This window comes from Dromaius novaehollandiae, chromosome 3 (genome assembly GCF_036370855.1).
Source record: "Dromaius novaehollandiae isolate bDroNov1 chromosome 3, bDroNov1.hap1, whole genome shotgun sequence".
Lineage (NCBI taxonomy): Eukaryota > Metazoa > Chordata > Aves > Casuariiformes > Dromaiidae > Dromaius > Dromaius novaehollandiae.
Genome location: NC_088100.1, coordinates 77,132,242 through 77,147,072, shown reverse-complemented (window position 1 = coordinate 77,147,072; position 14,831 = coordinate 77,132,242). Strand labels below are relative to the sequence as shown.

The 14,831-nt window shown below is 40.1% G+C and overlaps 1 long non-coding RNA gene across 2 annotated transcripts in view; it reads right to left on the bottom strand.

Annotated features, from left to right (window-relative positions):
* The window catches only part of LOC135327890 (uncharacterized), a 49,234-nt gene extending 41,388 nt beyond the window's left edge, over window positions 1–7,846 (bottom strand). The window contains exons 1-3 of one of the 2 annotated variants that reach the window (XR_010388450.1): window positions 7,723–7,846; window positions 1,925–2,151; window positions 1,182–1,325 (exon numbers count right to left, since the gene is read on the bottom strand). This is a non-coding gene — a long non-coding RNA (uncharacterized LOC135327890). Of the gene's footprint in view, window positions 1–1,181; window positions 2,152–7,722 lie in introns of both variants that reach the window. The other variant, XR_010388449.1, reaches the window with a different exon arrangement.
* Between the last annotated feature and the right edge of the window lie 6,985 nt (window positions 7,847–14,831).

Below are 14,831 nucleotides of genomic sequence, written 5' to 3'. Positions count from 1 at the left end.
GACTGATACTAATCTTCCCTCCTCTGCATGACCTTTGGCTAACCACTAAGTCATGTATGCTGGCTCTGCAGAAGTGAGCCCATTTTGGAGAGGACCATCATGATAAACACTGTAGGGTAGGAAGGGAAGCTGTGCTTAAATTTGTCTTTGGCAATGATGATCAGCATTATTGAGTCATGCTTCATTAGTAATGTGAAGGACTGGATTCTGCTAACTTCATTTATTTTACTTAGCCTTCTGCCTCCCAGTTCAAATTCATATCCTGTCCCTGGTCCATATAACTCCACCCATAACATTGTCCTTCTATGATATATCTAAACAAAGAGTCATTATGATCACTCTTTGATCACTCTTGACTTCCACCACAGCTTTGCACACATCCCTGTATAGCTGTGTACTGCACCTGCCAGGACCTAACCTGCCATTGTACAAAGGTAATGACCAAGCCAACGAAGCTTAAAAAAAAATGGAGGAAAAAAAAAGGTTCCACTTGCCCCAGTCCATAGTTCAGCTCATCACTGCAGAAAGTCACTCTCTTCGGGGCAATGTCAAAAATTACATTCCATTCACACCAAGAGAAATTTACTTTTCAACACCATGCTGTAGCAGAGAGTGCAAGTTTCGCTCTCTCAGTGGAACACAAACACACCGCATTGCTCCAAAAATAGTTGGATACTTCTTCAGCTTTTAAGAACATCTGAGCTACCTGTTGAAGAGAAGGAAGAAAGCATGCAGGAGCAAGGCAGAGGCAGGCTGGCTCCTGGGAGGCAAAATGGTACAAAGCAGCAGCAGGAGGGGCAGGGGAAAATAAATCAGAATGGGAAGCCTAGGGAACAGAAGGGGAACAGACATAGTGAAGGATGACAGAGAAGCACTGGATGGTACTTGTGTTCCCAAACACCATGAATCAGGTATGCCTGGATGTGAATCAATTGGTTGGAAGAGTTGAATACAAATAAGCCTAGATTTGTCAGAGATGAGGCAAGCTTAAACTGAAAATGATACCATAATGACAACAACCTTTTCAGAGCTGTATCTCAGATCAAATGCTCTTGTTTCCCCTAGCTATTACTTCACTCTGGTGGTAGTCCAAAGGAAATCACCACCTGATGCCCTCTACCCATGTCGACCAACGATGGCTCACCTGCAGTCTCCCTGCAGGAAGCACATAGTAGACTTACTGCTTTCTCCCGGCAAAGTCCCCAATGCTATTTGTTCGCTCTTCATAGACACTTTCTCTTGAGGCGTCTATACTACTTCAGCGCTTCCTCTGGCTACGCCATGGCCTGTCCTACTAGACTGCAGCTTCTCCACTCTGACAGCACCTGAGGAAAGAAATAGCGAGACATGGGCACATCGCAATCTGCTGATGGCCATGCCACCTCTCCCAGGGTCTACTAGCCTGCCCAGGCCACCTCCCCGCCACCCAGGCAGCAGCTTCTGTCAGCCCCTGCTGAGTCTCTTGTGTTGCACTGAATGAGTGAGGCTTGAACATATCAGCCTTTGCTACTTTGGCCCCTTGCAAATCATCCACCAAGAACACGATAGTCATTGACATGCTGTGTCATTCCCTAATTCTGTAGCCCTCATCATTGGTTCTGCTATAGGGAAGAAATTCCCCACTCCATCATACTGGCTGTATCCACATAGCACCTGTTCTTGGGAGCTGCTGCCCCTAAGTCCCAGCTCTTGGTGGTCATGATGTCCTTTTAGGTAACCTTTCTTTAGCCAACCTGTCTGCCTGATGACACTGTAAGGGAGGCTGGGACGGAAGGAAGCTGCTCTGTGCACTCTGCCACATGTGCAGGGTCCTAAAGCGCAGAGCATAGCCATCTAGCAAAGGACCAACTAGGCTGGTTCACAGCACAGTATCCAGGTTGGCCTGCAAGCCCAGCAGGTAAGCAGTATAATGGGTTTTGCTTACACAGCATAGTAAAGGTATAGCCATGACCACCCAAACAAATGCGGACTGACTGCTTTATCCAGGCTCAGAGGATGAAAAAGATAAGAAAGAGTGGGATGTATAGCAGCTCCTGGTGGGATCAGAAGCAGTGCTCTTTTCACATAGGTTTTACTTAGCATAAAGGCTCCTCTGATGCTTCACGACTATCAAAGGCTTTGAAGTTCACATGTAGGAAGGCAGAAGTTCATCTGAAATGAGAAAAAGATTACATCTTCCCTCCCACTAGGTTTCCAACTTCCCAAGAATTTTCCTTTGAAGACTTCACTGCTCCCAGAATCATCTTCATGAAGTTTCTTAAATCACATCCCATACAGGATCCGTGCTGCATAGAACAAGGAAACAGTAGAGAAACCAAAGTATGGGGGTAAGAAGTGAGGCTGCTAGTGAGCTTTGTCTTCTAAACAAAACCAAAATATCCCATTAAGTAGTAGAGTGGTTAGGAGGCAAGCCTGCCAGTTGTCTGATCTTGGAAAGATTCCAAGGGGTAAGTTTGTCAGAGCGGTGTCTTACAGCCTCATGGCTGACTGGAGAAAGAATGCAGATTTGTGCCAAGGGAAAAGTTTACTTTTCAAACTTTTTCCTCAAATCTGTGTATGGGCAGCTCCCATGCTGGGGAAAGGAAATACCAGCAAATCTCCCTTAGGGAGGAGGAAGGGAGAGGGGTATCATGGTGAGATGCTCTGCTTTCCAGGCCCTGGAAGAGGAACTCCACTAATTAGTCAGCTCTGATATCTGGCCACCAGGGAGTAGATAAGCATGGGGCAGACTGCAGAAACTGAGATGAAACTGCTCTTTTCCCCCTGATAAGAGGAAGCTGGTGTTGAACCTATTACTCAGATTATGGTGGATCTGAATTGGTTTCCTCTTGAGCTGCTACACAGACAGATCAGTCGGATTAAATTTCATTTTTCCATGTAAAACAACTTAACTGGGGTAGATAAAACTTAATATATTTGTGAAGCCTCATGTGTTTCCCTGAGACTTGATCACAACAATGACTTATGAATGCCTTGCTGATTGTTTAATGAATTTTTTTCTCCCTCTCCGGCTGTTAATAATAAATTATGAGTACAAGAAATATACAGATTGTTTGAAATAATTCCACAAATATGTGTTCAGCCTCAGAACTCATACTATTTTGCCTCCTGCTACCTCTGTGCAATTGCTTTTTGATGAGGATCTCTGGGCAGAGCAGTTCCCTCTGTTCTTGCAAGAATAGGAAACCCCAGGGCTATGAAGGGCAACGAGGGAGGTGCACTGGGGGAGATCAGCCTCACAGATACATGTGGTGGACCCCAGAGGTTTCAGTGGAAACCAGCTATCTTTGTGGGCTCACAGCTGTGTATCTTCCAGACTGGCTTCTGTTCTTCAAAACAGATGCAGAAGGGAGACAGAAGTGTCTAAAACAGAGGAGGGGGGATGGTCTTGTTTCAAGACTGAGGCACAGAAATGATACTTGGGAGATCTTGCTCTCTACCTTGCCTGCCATGGACTTTGCACGAAGTTCTGGGTAAGTCACATTCATCTCATGTAGATTTGGTTATCTGAAAAGTTTGTTTCCAGCTAAGCTAACTAAAGGGAGCCTGGATGGGTAACAAAGAAGGGCACCTCCAGAGGATAATTCCTTCTGTTCGTATTAGGCATTTCTCCTAATCTAGGATGAATTGCCCTTAGAGCTGCCCATGTCTCTCAGCTGACAAGAAAGGTAGCCTAGATGAGAAGCCCCAACCAGAACTGGAGTTAGGTAGCCCACTGCTGGGTGCCAGTAATACACGCCCACATAGGAGTGCTATGTGTACAGATCTCTATTCAGGGTTACAAAGCTCTGTAAAAGTGCCAGAAATAATTTTCAATAAAATTCATAGATTATGAAGAGTTATCCCTTAGCAGAGTTCACTGTGGAAGCTTCAAGGATCACTTCATTTGCAGGGTTAAGACAGCAGCCCATATTGTACCCATAGACATGTAAACTAATCAAACTCAGCCACCCCCATTTTTCTTAGCATGCTCTATGCTTTACAGAGGGATAAAAACAAGAAATAATTGAAAGAGAAGGAGAAAGAACAAGGAGAGTAAATGAAGGATGGCATGAAAGACACAAAGTACTAGAATGCCAGCTGCATTTATAAACTTCCATTATTAGCCTTCATTTTTACCCTTTTAACTTCCAAACCAAGTGCTTTCACTTTAAACAGAGCGCCATGCAGACAGGGGAAGCTGCTGAAAACACACACTTGGTGCAGTTTTCTGCATGCAGCCAACCCAGCCCACAGCTTGCATTCAAACCAGAGCCAGACAGCTTCCACAAGTCCTGAAAGGCCACAGGTAGAGTTTAAACCCAAGGGAGGACATAGTGCTCAGAGGGGTGGAAGGTGGCAGAACAGCCTATAGACTGGTAGAATGAGCACCATCTGCCCCTGCAACATGGGCATAGTCAAGAGCAGGGAGGACAGAGCAGGCTGGCGTGTATCGTGCCATCCCCCAGCAACATGTGCTGTTGACTTCTCACTGTCCCAGGGTCTCCTCCACCTAAGACTTTGTACCGAGGCATGTAAAGGTTAACCTGGAGTCTCAAGAAAGCATGAGATGGGCAGGTCGGCTTTTTTGGTCTTGCTCATTAGAAATGACTCACGGCTCAGAGTTACAAAGCCAGGTAGATGAGCATTACTCACTGCTCCTTTTCAGCTAGTCTCTCTTCAAAAATAGAGCTAGTAATTGTCACCTTTGTAAGCTAAGGGAGGGCCACACCTGCAGCCGGACTCATTAACATTGTTTAGACACGTATAAGTCATCCTATGCAGCAAGACACCCCAACATAACACCGGTGCAAGATAACACTGAAAGAGATGTATCGGCTTTTTCTAGAAGGATTCCTCCATCTCCATTTTTTTGCTCTATGGCTCAGATTGCATTAATTGGGCCATATTATGTCAGCTTCCCATTGCACAGAGTTAGGGGTTTCTCTTCTCTGCAAAGGGCACAATCAAGCCCAGGGGTCAGAGGCTGTCAGTTTTTAATCACTGATTAGCTTTGCTTCGCAGCTATCATTTGTGTGAGCCAAGCCATGGGTGAGCCTTTCTGACAGACCAGAAAGCAGAGGGCCTTCCGGAAGTCAGTGAGGTCATTTAAAAATAAAAAAAACTCCAAGAAAAGTGTGAAAGAAAGAAAATGGTGAAGAACAGGTTTGAGCAGGTAGAAAGGAAACAGAGGCAAAGACTGGAAAAAATGATACCAGAAGTCTGAAAAGTGGTTGCTGGCAGACACATATGTCCTTAAAGACATGTAGGCATCTAACTGCAGACTGAAATCAAGGATAGGTCGACATCTTCATACCTTTAAAATTGAAGGTGAGGATTCCTCCCAGCTTGACATCTGATTCTTAGAAATGGCATATATTGAGCGAATAATGAAAGGCAGAGGCTGAAACAGGTGCTTCTGTATCAACCTAGATATCACAGAGTGGGCACCTGAAATTTTCTGGTTCTTTTTTCTCGGCTTTAATAATAAATGTTTTAACCTTTGCTAGTCTCCCCCACCTCCCTATCTATATGGAACTCTCATTTTAAAAAGCGTTGATTTTGGTGCTGCACTGATGACTTCCATACTTGGGCAAAATTGCTCCAGAAATCATTTGCAGGTCAATATTTAATAACCTTGTATTAAACTGTCCAGTCACTCTTGTCCTTGTGTTACACTATACTTTTGGCAGTCACTAAACGCTCACTTTTAAAAATACCTACTCATGATTATACGTTCATCACGCTGACTTACTAAAACTGCTCCCGTATGGCATATACTCTTCCATAGTTACTTCTCTCTCTCTAGCCGTATTGCCTGAAAGCTGTTTCTCCTTTCGTTGTCAGATCTGCATGGCACTGTATCACTGCCCTCTCCTATGTTTGGCAGGGAGCTGGAAAGCACTTGCATACTTCCCCACAAAGACAACACCATCGTATTTAGTATTTGGAATGTTAGAGAATAGACAGACAAAGGAAGGGAGGTTTATGCCAAAAAATATATGCCTCACTTCTTAAGGAACTTCATGTTTCAGGCATTAATTCAGCTTCTCATTATTAAGAAGAAGGAAAAGATAGCCCTAGAACCAATAAACACTGCAGCTGCTTGTTGGAGGCTTTTTGGACCTTCCTGAAACAAACTACAAGCAAAATTCTGGCAAATGGAACTGTAGCTTATTTATAAGGATGCCCTAAGCAAAATTAGCGGAGGAGGGAGAGGAGGAGAGAAAACATCTAATCAGAAATCGTATCTATGGAAGAGCAAGTGATGGCTTAAGAGATCCAAGAATGCTGGTTTTAAAAACATCAAAGTAACAGTAAGGAGTTACAGAGTAGATCTACATTCAGGCCACCAAAAAAGAAATTTTGTGAAGCAAGCAGGAGGGATTTATTTCAATGCAGGGAGGAAGCATCTCTCTTAAGTTATCCATTTTCTTTTCAAAAAGATTCTTGCAGCAGGCAGGGATCAAGTAATTACTTTGCCCCTATTCACAAGATATCTCAGAATAGTAACAGACCACACACCTAGGTGATGATTAAAGTAAGTCAGGGGTCAGGAACATAGCAAAGCTTGTGATACAGAAGAAAAGATTTGCATGGCCATTAATATTTCATGACTTACCAGCCATGTGGTTCAGAACAAGTATGTGCACAATGAAGTAGAATTGCCTGCCATCAAGTTGCATATCTAAATACATACCTGCATCATAAAGGTATTATTTATGTGTCTTTACCCATGAATAGAATGCAAAAATCCCTGGATTTTTATATCTATCAGAAGGGAATCTGGAAGGCCTATGAAAGCTCTTAGCAGGATTTAAGTGGTGCCTTTGTCTTGTGCAGAACCTTTGCAAAGGGTGTATTTCAGCCTAAAAGCAAAGCATAAGTAGCATTTTTCATACTGCAGGCATATTAGATCTGATACAAGGGAAAAGAGTTACTGCACTATTGGTATGTCTATTCAGCCATTATTCCAACCCAATAAATTAAAGTGCTGTTTATATGCAAGTGTATAGGTAACTGTACAGACAGAAAACCTTGTATTCTCTCCCCATTATAGGCATATCAAAGCTGATACTTAAACGTGAAACAAAGGTAAACAATGACTTTTCCCTCAGTGAAAGGAGCAGGACATCCCAGGAATTAAACGAAAGTTTTTTGTCCCAGGATTTTGGCAATTATACTAAGTAAGATTTTATTCCAAGCAAACAGAGTTTACTGTTACAGCATAAGCAAGTCCTTTCCCCACAAAAAATTTTCTTTGTCTGCACATGCTTCTATATGGCTGGAATAAGCAAATGGAGCATGTGGTACATCTGACTCACTAGCAATCAGATTCTGCTGCTGCTGCCAGTCACTGATGTAACTTTTCTCCTGCCTTTGCAAGCGTGCTCTCCTTTCCAAACCTGCTATCAAGCAATGAGATTCTTGACTCAAAGAAGTCTTGAGAACCAAAATGACACTGCTAAATGGCCAAAAGGAGTCCCTCACAGGACCAAAGCGTGTTTAGCATGTCAGAAGCTGCCCCTATTCTTACAGTAGCAAGTGCATGAGGAAAAAGGTGAAAGAAAATGAGAAGGAGAAGAAGCTGTAGAAAGGCAGAGAAAATAGTACAGCACCGTAAGTGCACATAGCATTTTACTGACAAGGAAAAGAAGTTCTTGCCCACAGAAGTTACAGCCTAAATGAGTTTAACAGCACTGGGCTTGATTGCCCAGTTTGTGTGCATTGCAAATTACTCACATGAGCAGTCCCACTGACTCCATCTGAAGGATTCTTAGAAGTGCACAGTCTGGCCCGTAGTCGGTAGTGACAGCAAACTGTAAGGGGAAAAGGGATGACGAGGGAGAAATTGCTCTAAGGCAACATTATTTCGTCCTTCCCTCCCTCCCTCCCTCCCTCCCTCCTAAAAAGAGTTAGATGTTTGACTTTATTTCATTCACTGGTTTCACTTTTGTTTTAGATCAGCCCCTTACTAGTGCGGAAATCCTTTATCTCAAGGTTCTCTGACACAGGGAAGTCACAAAATGAATCTAGAGCAGGTGAAAGTCCTAATCGCATTCACTATTGCCACTGTGATGTACATGACAACTAACAAAAAGCAGATACTTAGTTTAAAAAGTTAAAATCTTAAACAGAAAAAAGAGACTTGGCTGAGGAAATAAACCCCCACTTCTCCACCTACCACTAAGTTGGGGCTGGCTGAAAGAAAGAGTGCTTGGCTGCTAGCTGGCTTGTTGTGGAGCGTGACCAATGATAAATCAGTTAATATGGGACTTTGCTGGGTAGACCTGGGTATTACTGCTTAGATGATTTTGCTTTTGCTTTATATCTACTTGCTAATGCTGGCTTTTCTTTGAAGACTCCTGTCTGTCACAAACTATATTTTTCCTTCAGAAGCAAATAGAAAGCTCACTGCAAAATTGGCATCCCAAATGTAACCATTCACAGCTACATGCCTGAGGCAACAAGTATTGTTGTTCTTGCATCAAAGTTAATTATTTTAAGGCATTTCAGTTTCAAGAATCATATAGTAGTCTGAGAGTTGATCAGGACCTCTCATAATTGCATAGGCAATCTGGTGTTTTTATGCTAGCTTTTGCCCCGAAACACAGCCAAGGAAGAGCAATACTGACAAAATAAAACACAATATCCAGCACCCAAATGTGAATTTTAAAAAGTCATCTTTTAAATTTCTAATCTCAAAGGGAGACGGTGTACTTAATGCATGTCATCTCCTACACAATACTTGCACACCTTTGTTAAACAGTAACAAAGGATGCTGCCTCACTCGATCTTTTTCTTGCCCCTTACATTTATTTTATATTATAATGAATCTATGGGTTTATAGAATGCATCAAGCCATCACTGTATTATCACGGTACTGGGCTAGCTACAGTTAACCAAAAGCTCAAAGCTGTACAACCTCAGCACACGAAAATCAGTGAGAACATCTATATGCTAGACTCTTCAAGAACAGAGTGAAGAACAGAGTTTTTGGAGCAGCCATACATTTTCCTGAAAAGCCATAGAAAATTTAAGTAATCTTGGTATTTTTCTCTTTGATGAAATTAGTAGTTCCACAGGTAAAAAGCAGTACATTATCTGCTCTAGTACTATCATGCCTGTTACTCCTGTTATACTAGGAAATTCTGGCTTCCACCAATAAGTTTTGTAATACAACCCAATTTTGCCTATCCTACTGGTTCTCACAAGTGCAACCACTACTCCCTGCTTTTACATTCCATGGGTTAAGAGACATAAAGAAGTGCTGTTCACTGCAGCTGCATTTTCTTTGTCCCTTCACCTCTCCCCAAACACACTGACTGAAAAACTGAAATGCATCTCAGGCCATCCATAATGAGCCTGCACTATGGAGGTTATAAACATAAATGAAGCTAAAGCAAGAGACAGCCATCTCTGGCACTGCTGACACCCACTGAGGTAATTTGATCTGAGACGAGGACTCAGCTGGCCTAGGAAATTATACTGTGGATTTGACTACACAAGAATTCAAAGGTATTTTATTTTGCTTATATGCTTTTTAAAAATATGTTCAAGATCATAAGATACTTGGACACATCGGATGACACTAGAGAGACATCACTGTACCATCTGAGCACTTCAGCCTTGAGTGTAGTTATCCACACCTGCCACTCTGCTAGGGCATTCCTATTAAACTCATTTCACAGATGGGTAACTGAAGTACAAAGATTCAGAGCAAGACGCATAAAGGTCCTTAAGCAAAACAGTACTGAGCTTCTTTATGGATAACTGTGGAAAGGAACTGACAAGGCTAAGTTAGGCCCATTCACACAGTACAGATAAAATGGGGAGAGAGCTGAGCTGCTAAACTAGCTAATACAGGTGCGTTTGAGAGATGGGGATTTATTAACCAGCATTTGCCCCTCTGCACTGGAGCAGTAAGTTGTCTTTTTGTGGATCAGGGATTTCCTTTTTTGTTGCTGTTGTTGCTGCACACAGGGAAAAGAAGATAAGGTGATGCTGCTTTGTTTTATGGAGTAACATTAAAGAACTTTGCTGTTGAAAATCTAGGTAATTACACTCTCCTTATTGAGTATACCTGAGTAACGCCTAATTCCCACTATGTGTTTTTGTGGATTTGGCTCTAAGGGGCTTGCCCAAAATTGCACAAATCATCAGTGATGAAAGAAGCATTTCAAACCCAGGTGTTCCAAGCGTTGGATAGGTGCCCTAATCATTGAGACATTCCTCTTCCATCTGTTTGGACAGTCATGTGTGCTTAAAACAGGCTTTCTAAATAGTCTCACATGTGCGTATTCTAATTTAGACTTTAAAGTCTTGTTTGTAGTCTTTCTGTACCACGAATGAACTGTACTGCCTGGCCATCCAAATGCAGGTAAACTTTGTTTAGTAAATGTAAGATACTACAGAAGGGGGCAGGGCAGCACCTTAGAAGAAGAAAACACGATATTCAGATTAAACTAAAGAAGGGAAGATGTACGATAGAGAAATTATCAACAAATTTGCTTAAGATAACAGGGAGATATTGCAAACCCATTCTTCAGGGACTGATATATTTCAATTTTCTTCAGTTAAATTCCCAACATACAGTCTCTGATAAACTTACTATGGACTTCTTGACAATGCTGCTCTTGTTTAGAGTTGTCTCCTCCTCTTGGCACACAAAGTTCAAATCACATTTATTCACCTGTTTAGGACAGGGTTCAAAGCTCTGATATTATTATTCTTTATATTCTTTTAATCCACATAAGTACACATTTCCCATTTTCTCAGAAACAAAGCTCAGTGCCACAGAAGATAAATCTACCTCATTCATTGCCTTTCAGGGAAAGAATCAAAGTTCCTCATCACTGAGAATAAGATTACATGGGAAAAGGCATACAAGAGCATGCAAGTAGTGGCTTCCTTTGTTCTGTAGTACTAGATCCACTTTCTAAGAAACAATCCAGGGAGTTACGAGAGTAGTAGGCATGCCAAGGTCTTCAGATTAAACCGGTGTTAGATTTTGCCACACTGGTGGCAATCTCAAAATTCGTAAGGGATGTTTTAATTTTTGGAGAGTAACAGGTTAGGCTAACCATTAAACTATGTTACCTGCATCAGGATTTTACCATATATTAGCTAACTTCTGAGGCCAAGACCGTAAAACATTCACTTTGGCTTCGTTTGAAAAAGGCTGTGCTCTTTGAAAAAACATATATATAAGTGATTTGCAACATCTTGTTCTCTAACTAGCCCTCAACTAAGGTGCATTCTTCTCAAGAAGACATCCTCGTCCATTATTAGAAATTATTGAACAATAGGAATTCTGGAAACCATAGTTCAAAAGGTAACAGTTAACAAGATGTACATTACACTATTACTACTTTGTATATTCCTAATGCACCTAATACAATGAGACTCCAAAATAAAGTGATCCTATTATCTTTATTTTACTGTAATACATTTCCCATAGTATTTTTGTTCATTCAACCTGCCTTTTTATTGCAGTAACTTCAACTAAAAAAATACCCATTTAAAACACTACCCTTCAAAGCAGAGACTGAAATATTTTTCATGACACAAACATTCTTGTACACAAAAGACAAAAGTGTTTCATTTCCATAATTTAAGAGACTATGAAAACAAACCGGAAGTCATAAGGCAGAGTCAATTGCTTGTTAAATGACTGACCCATGGTAAGAGGAAGTGGGATCTTCTTAGCTTCAGGTAGAGGAAGTACCACCTGTTTCAGAAAGGCCACCCTCAGTGAACTGAAAAATCAACATAATTTGTTCTAAAAAGATCCCAGTAGCAAAAGCCATTGCTCTGCTTAGTTTCCTTTCTGCATATGGGATTTACATATATATAAAATTTAGAGAAAGCATCTTCACTTATTGATGAGCTGCCCAAGTGACACAATGTTGAGAAATGTGCCATAATTCATTTTTTTTCTTGAGCTTCACCTCTGAGCTATCCAGCTGCTGCTCACAGTAGTCAATGTTGTTTGTCACTAAAGAAAAAACACTGAAAATACAATGACACAAATTCAAGGCAAATATAAGCTATATTGTTTTATAATAATATTTCTTTCTAATCTATATTGGCTTTAAGGACTTAAAGATGTATAATTTGAGGAGTTACTGGCTTATTGTGGTTGATAATTTTTAGGAGAAATCAGCTCAACAGGTATTGGCTATCAATAGTCTGTTTTTGACTGTCTGAGATCTTGATCGAGATACTGAGAAAGCAATAGATAATACCTCTTCATACTTTTGTTGGTAGACCTGAACAGCAAAGTGAAAAGACATTCATTTCAGACACTGCATTTTACACTCTTCGATAATTAATGTCTCTCCTACTTAGGCAGACAATAGCTAAGTTTGGTGTATTTCCTCAGGGGAAATACAGTAACTGTAGTGAAAGCATTCAGGAGAAATCTAGTGAAGTTAGGCCATCAGCTATAAACATACCAAAACCACTTATGCAGAAAGCATTGGTATAAGCAACAGCAAAGTCTGTAGATAGAAAACTTCCAGTCATTAATTTCCACATCTACCTTTAATTTGTAGAACAATAAATACAATACCTAGCATGAATATAATCAAAGGTAGATATTACTGAGTAAATTCTCTCGGTGCAAGAGAAGAGGAAGGTGGTCATAATTCTGTTAGCTGAGGGTCTGAATGGAGTAAGGAGTGGGTTTGAACAGTGCACATATTCTACACAGCCCAAGAAAGTGCAGTTAGTGAGGATGTGCCCACACTTCAACTAGGCCTGACTGCAGCGTGCAGGCGTACTTGAGTCTGCTTCCAGAGTAATAGCGAAGATACTGAGGGCTGCTTTACTTACTCGAGTGGCATACATCCAACAATGGCTCCACATTTTTACTGCTATGAACTAGCAAGATTAAAGCTAGCTCAGATATGGCTACATGGCACACTTTGTAGAGATTAATCATGAAATAAAACTTTAAATGCTAACTACACCAAATTTTTCTTTCCTTCCTAGAATGATGCAGAAAAGGAAGTGTACCCAAACACTGCTATTTATAGCCTCCCTTCTCATATTTTCCCAGGCTCCTGCAGATACCTCATTCAACCTTATCTACTGTGTTCTTACTTGTGAAGCGCACAAATTTTCATTTAAAGAAGGAAATCTTTTTTTTTTGGCAAAAAAAACCTTTTCTATATAAATTCCCTCTAACTATAAACAGATGTTATCACATACATATTAAATCAATGGAAATGTTAAAACACAGTAATCTGTTTCCTCTCTGAAGTGTGTTCTCACCAGATTCATATTAGCTAAGGTGGCAAATTATCTTCATTTTCTATAGCAAACAAAAAACCCCCAGTATGTTAGCTCTACTGTTGTTTTTTCTTTTTTTCCTCATTTGCTCTAACAATAGTAATAGTGATACTTACAGAACTATAACAACATCGTAATTACTTGGTCATCTCCAAGAAGTTTATAAAATACAAAATATGCATTGCATTTTTTGGTATGTAATGCATAATTGATTCATTGCTAATTATAGACAACACAGCATACACAATAAGCAACTGTTAAGTAAAAAAAATATCCTGGTAATCAAATGACTACGAAAATTTAAATCTCTTCAACAAGTAAAATCTTTCATAACAGTGCTAAAAGCATTAATGAAAGTTGAAGTGTGAAAAATGTACATTCTTTATTCTGTTGTTTAGATACAGAATAAAATTTAACTTTTCAGAAAATAAAACTATAGCTGCAGCATTGAGAGCTGTCAACTGGCTTTTGAGGATAAAGTACATGCACTTTTTCCAGTTATTTTATTGCACATAATGTACAGTCATAATTGGTGTTTTATTTACATGTGTTTTGGCAATGTCCATGTTTTTCTCCCCTCAGAATACATTATTTGCACAAACAAAACCTTAAACGTTTCACAGAGACTGCCATAATACAACTCAAAGGAGATTATATATATATTTTTGTGTGTGTGTGTATGTATATATATATATTTTTTTCATCTATAATTCTTCTAAGAGTTTCAGATCTCAGTTAAACTTTGCTTTGGGAGTCAGACTCCTCCTAGTTAAGTCTGTTGTCAAAGATGGACATCAGAGCTGCTGGCATCAAGACGTTATTACTGCAAGTAACCACCTGCTGTGCCTAACACCCACCTCCTATACAGAACCATACCACCTGCAATTAGTGAGTAGGCACATAGAAAGAAGAGCACTGTACTTTTGTTAACCAGTTTGATTCAACATTGATTACCATGTGTTAACATTATGGTACAAATGTTATTTGAACAGTATTCCATTAATAGTGTTTTAGAAAAATATATCAAATATATTAAAAATGAAATAGAAATTCCAATAGCAGTAATTATGTACTTACATTCTAGGAATGTGTTACTTGGATTTCATTTCGTACAATGTACTACTTATGATGTTATTTTGTTATCCAGATACAAAGGAAAGTTTCAAATACTTGTATCTTTCCCTCAAGTCAAAATAATTACTTAGTGGATAGCAACACACTTCAATGTTTCCCTGCATTTTAGTGGTCCCCATCAAATAAAGAGTACAATCTGGGAATAAACTATTAATCATATGCAGATTTTTACATACTTTTTAAATATCTGTTCAAATAGAATATCAATATAGTAAGTACACATTGAACATATGTTCCTTAAAAATATCTGAAAGCTGTCCCTGAAGACTCTTTATGAGATATACCCCAGACTGATACACAGAAATATTGCTCTCTGAGAAACCAAATTCATTGTATTTTGGTACAATCATTCACTTTTAAGAACTGACTAGCGTTGCTCAGATTTTATCTGCAAGGCTCTGTGGTTTTTATTTATATTCTGA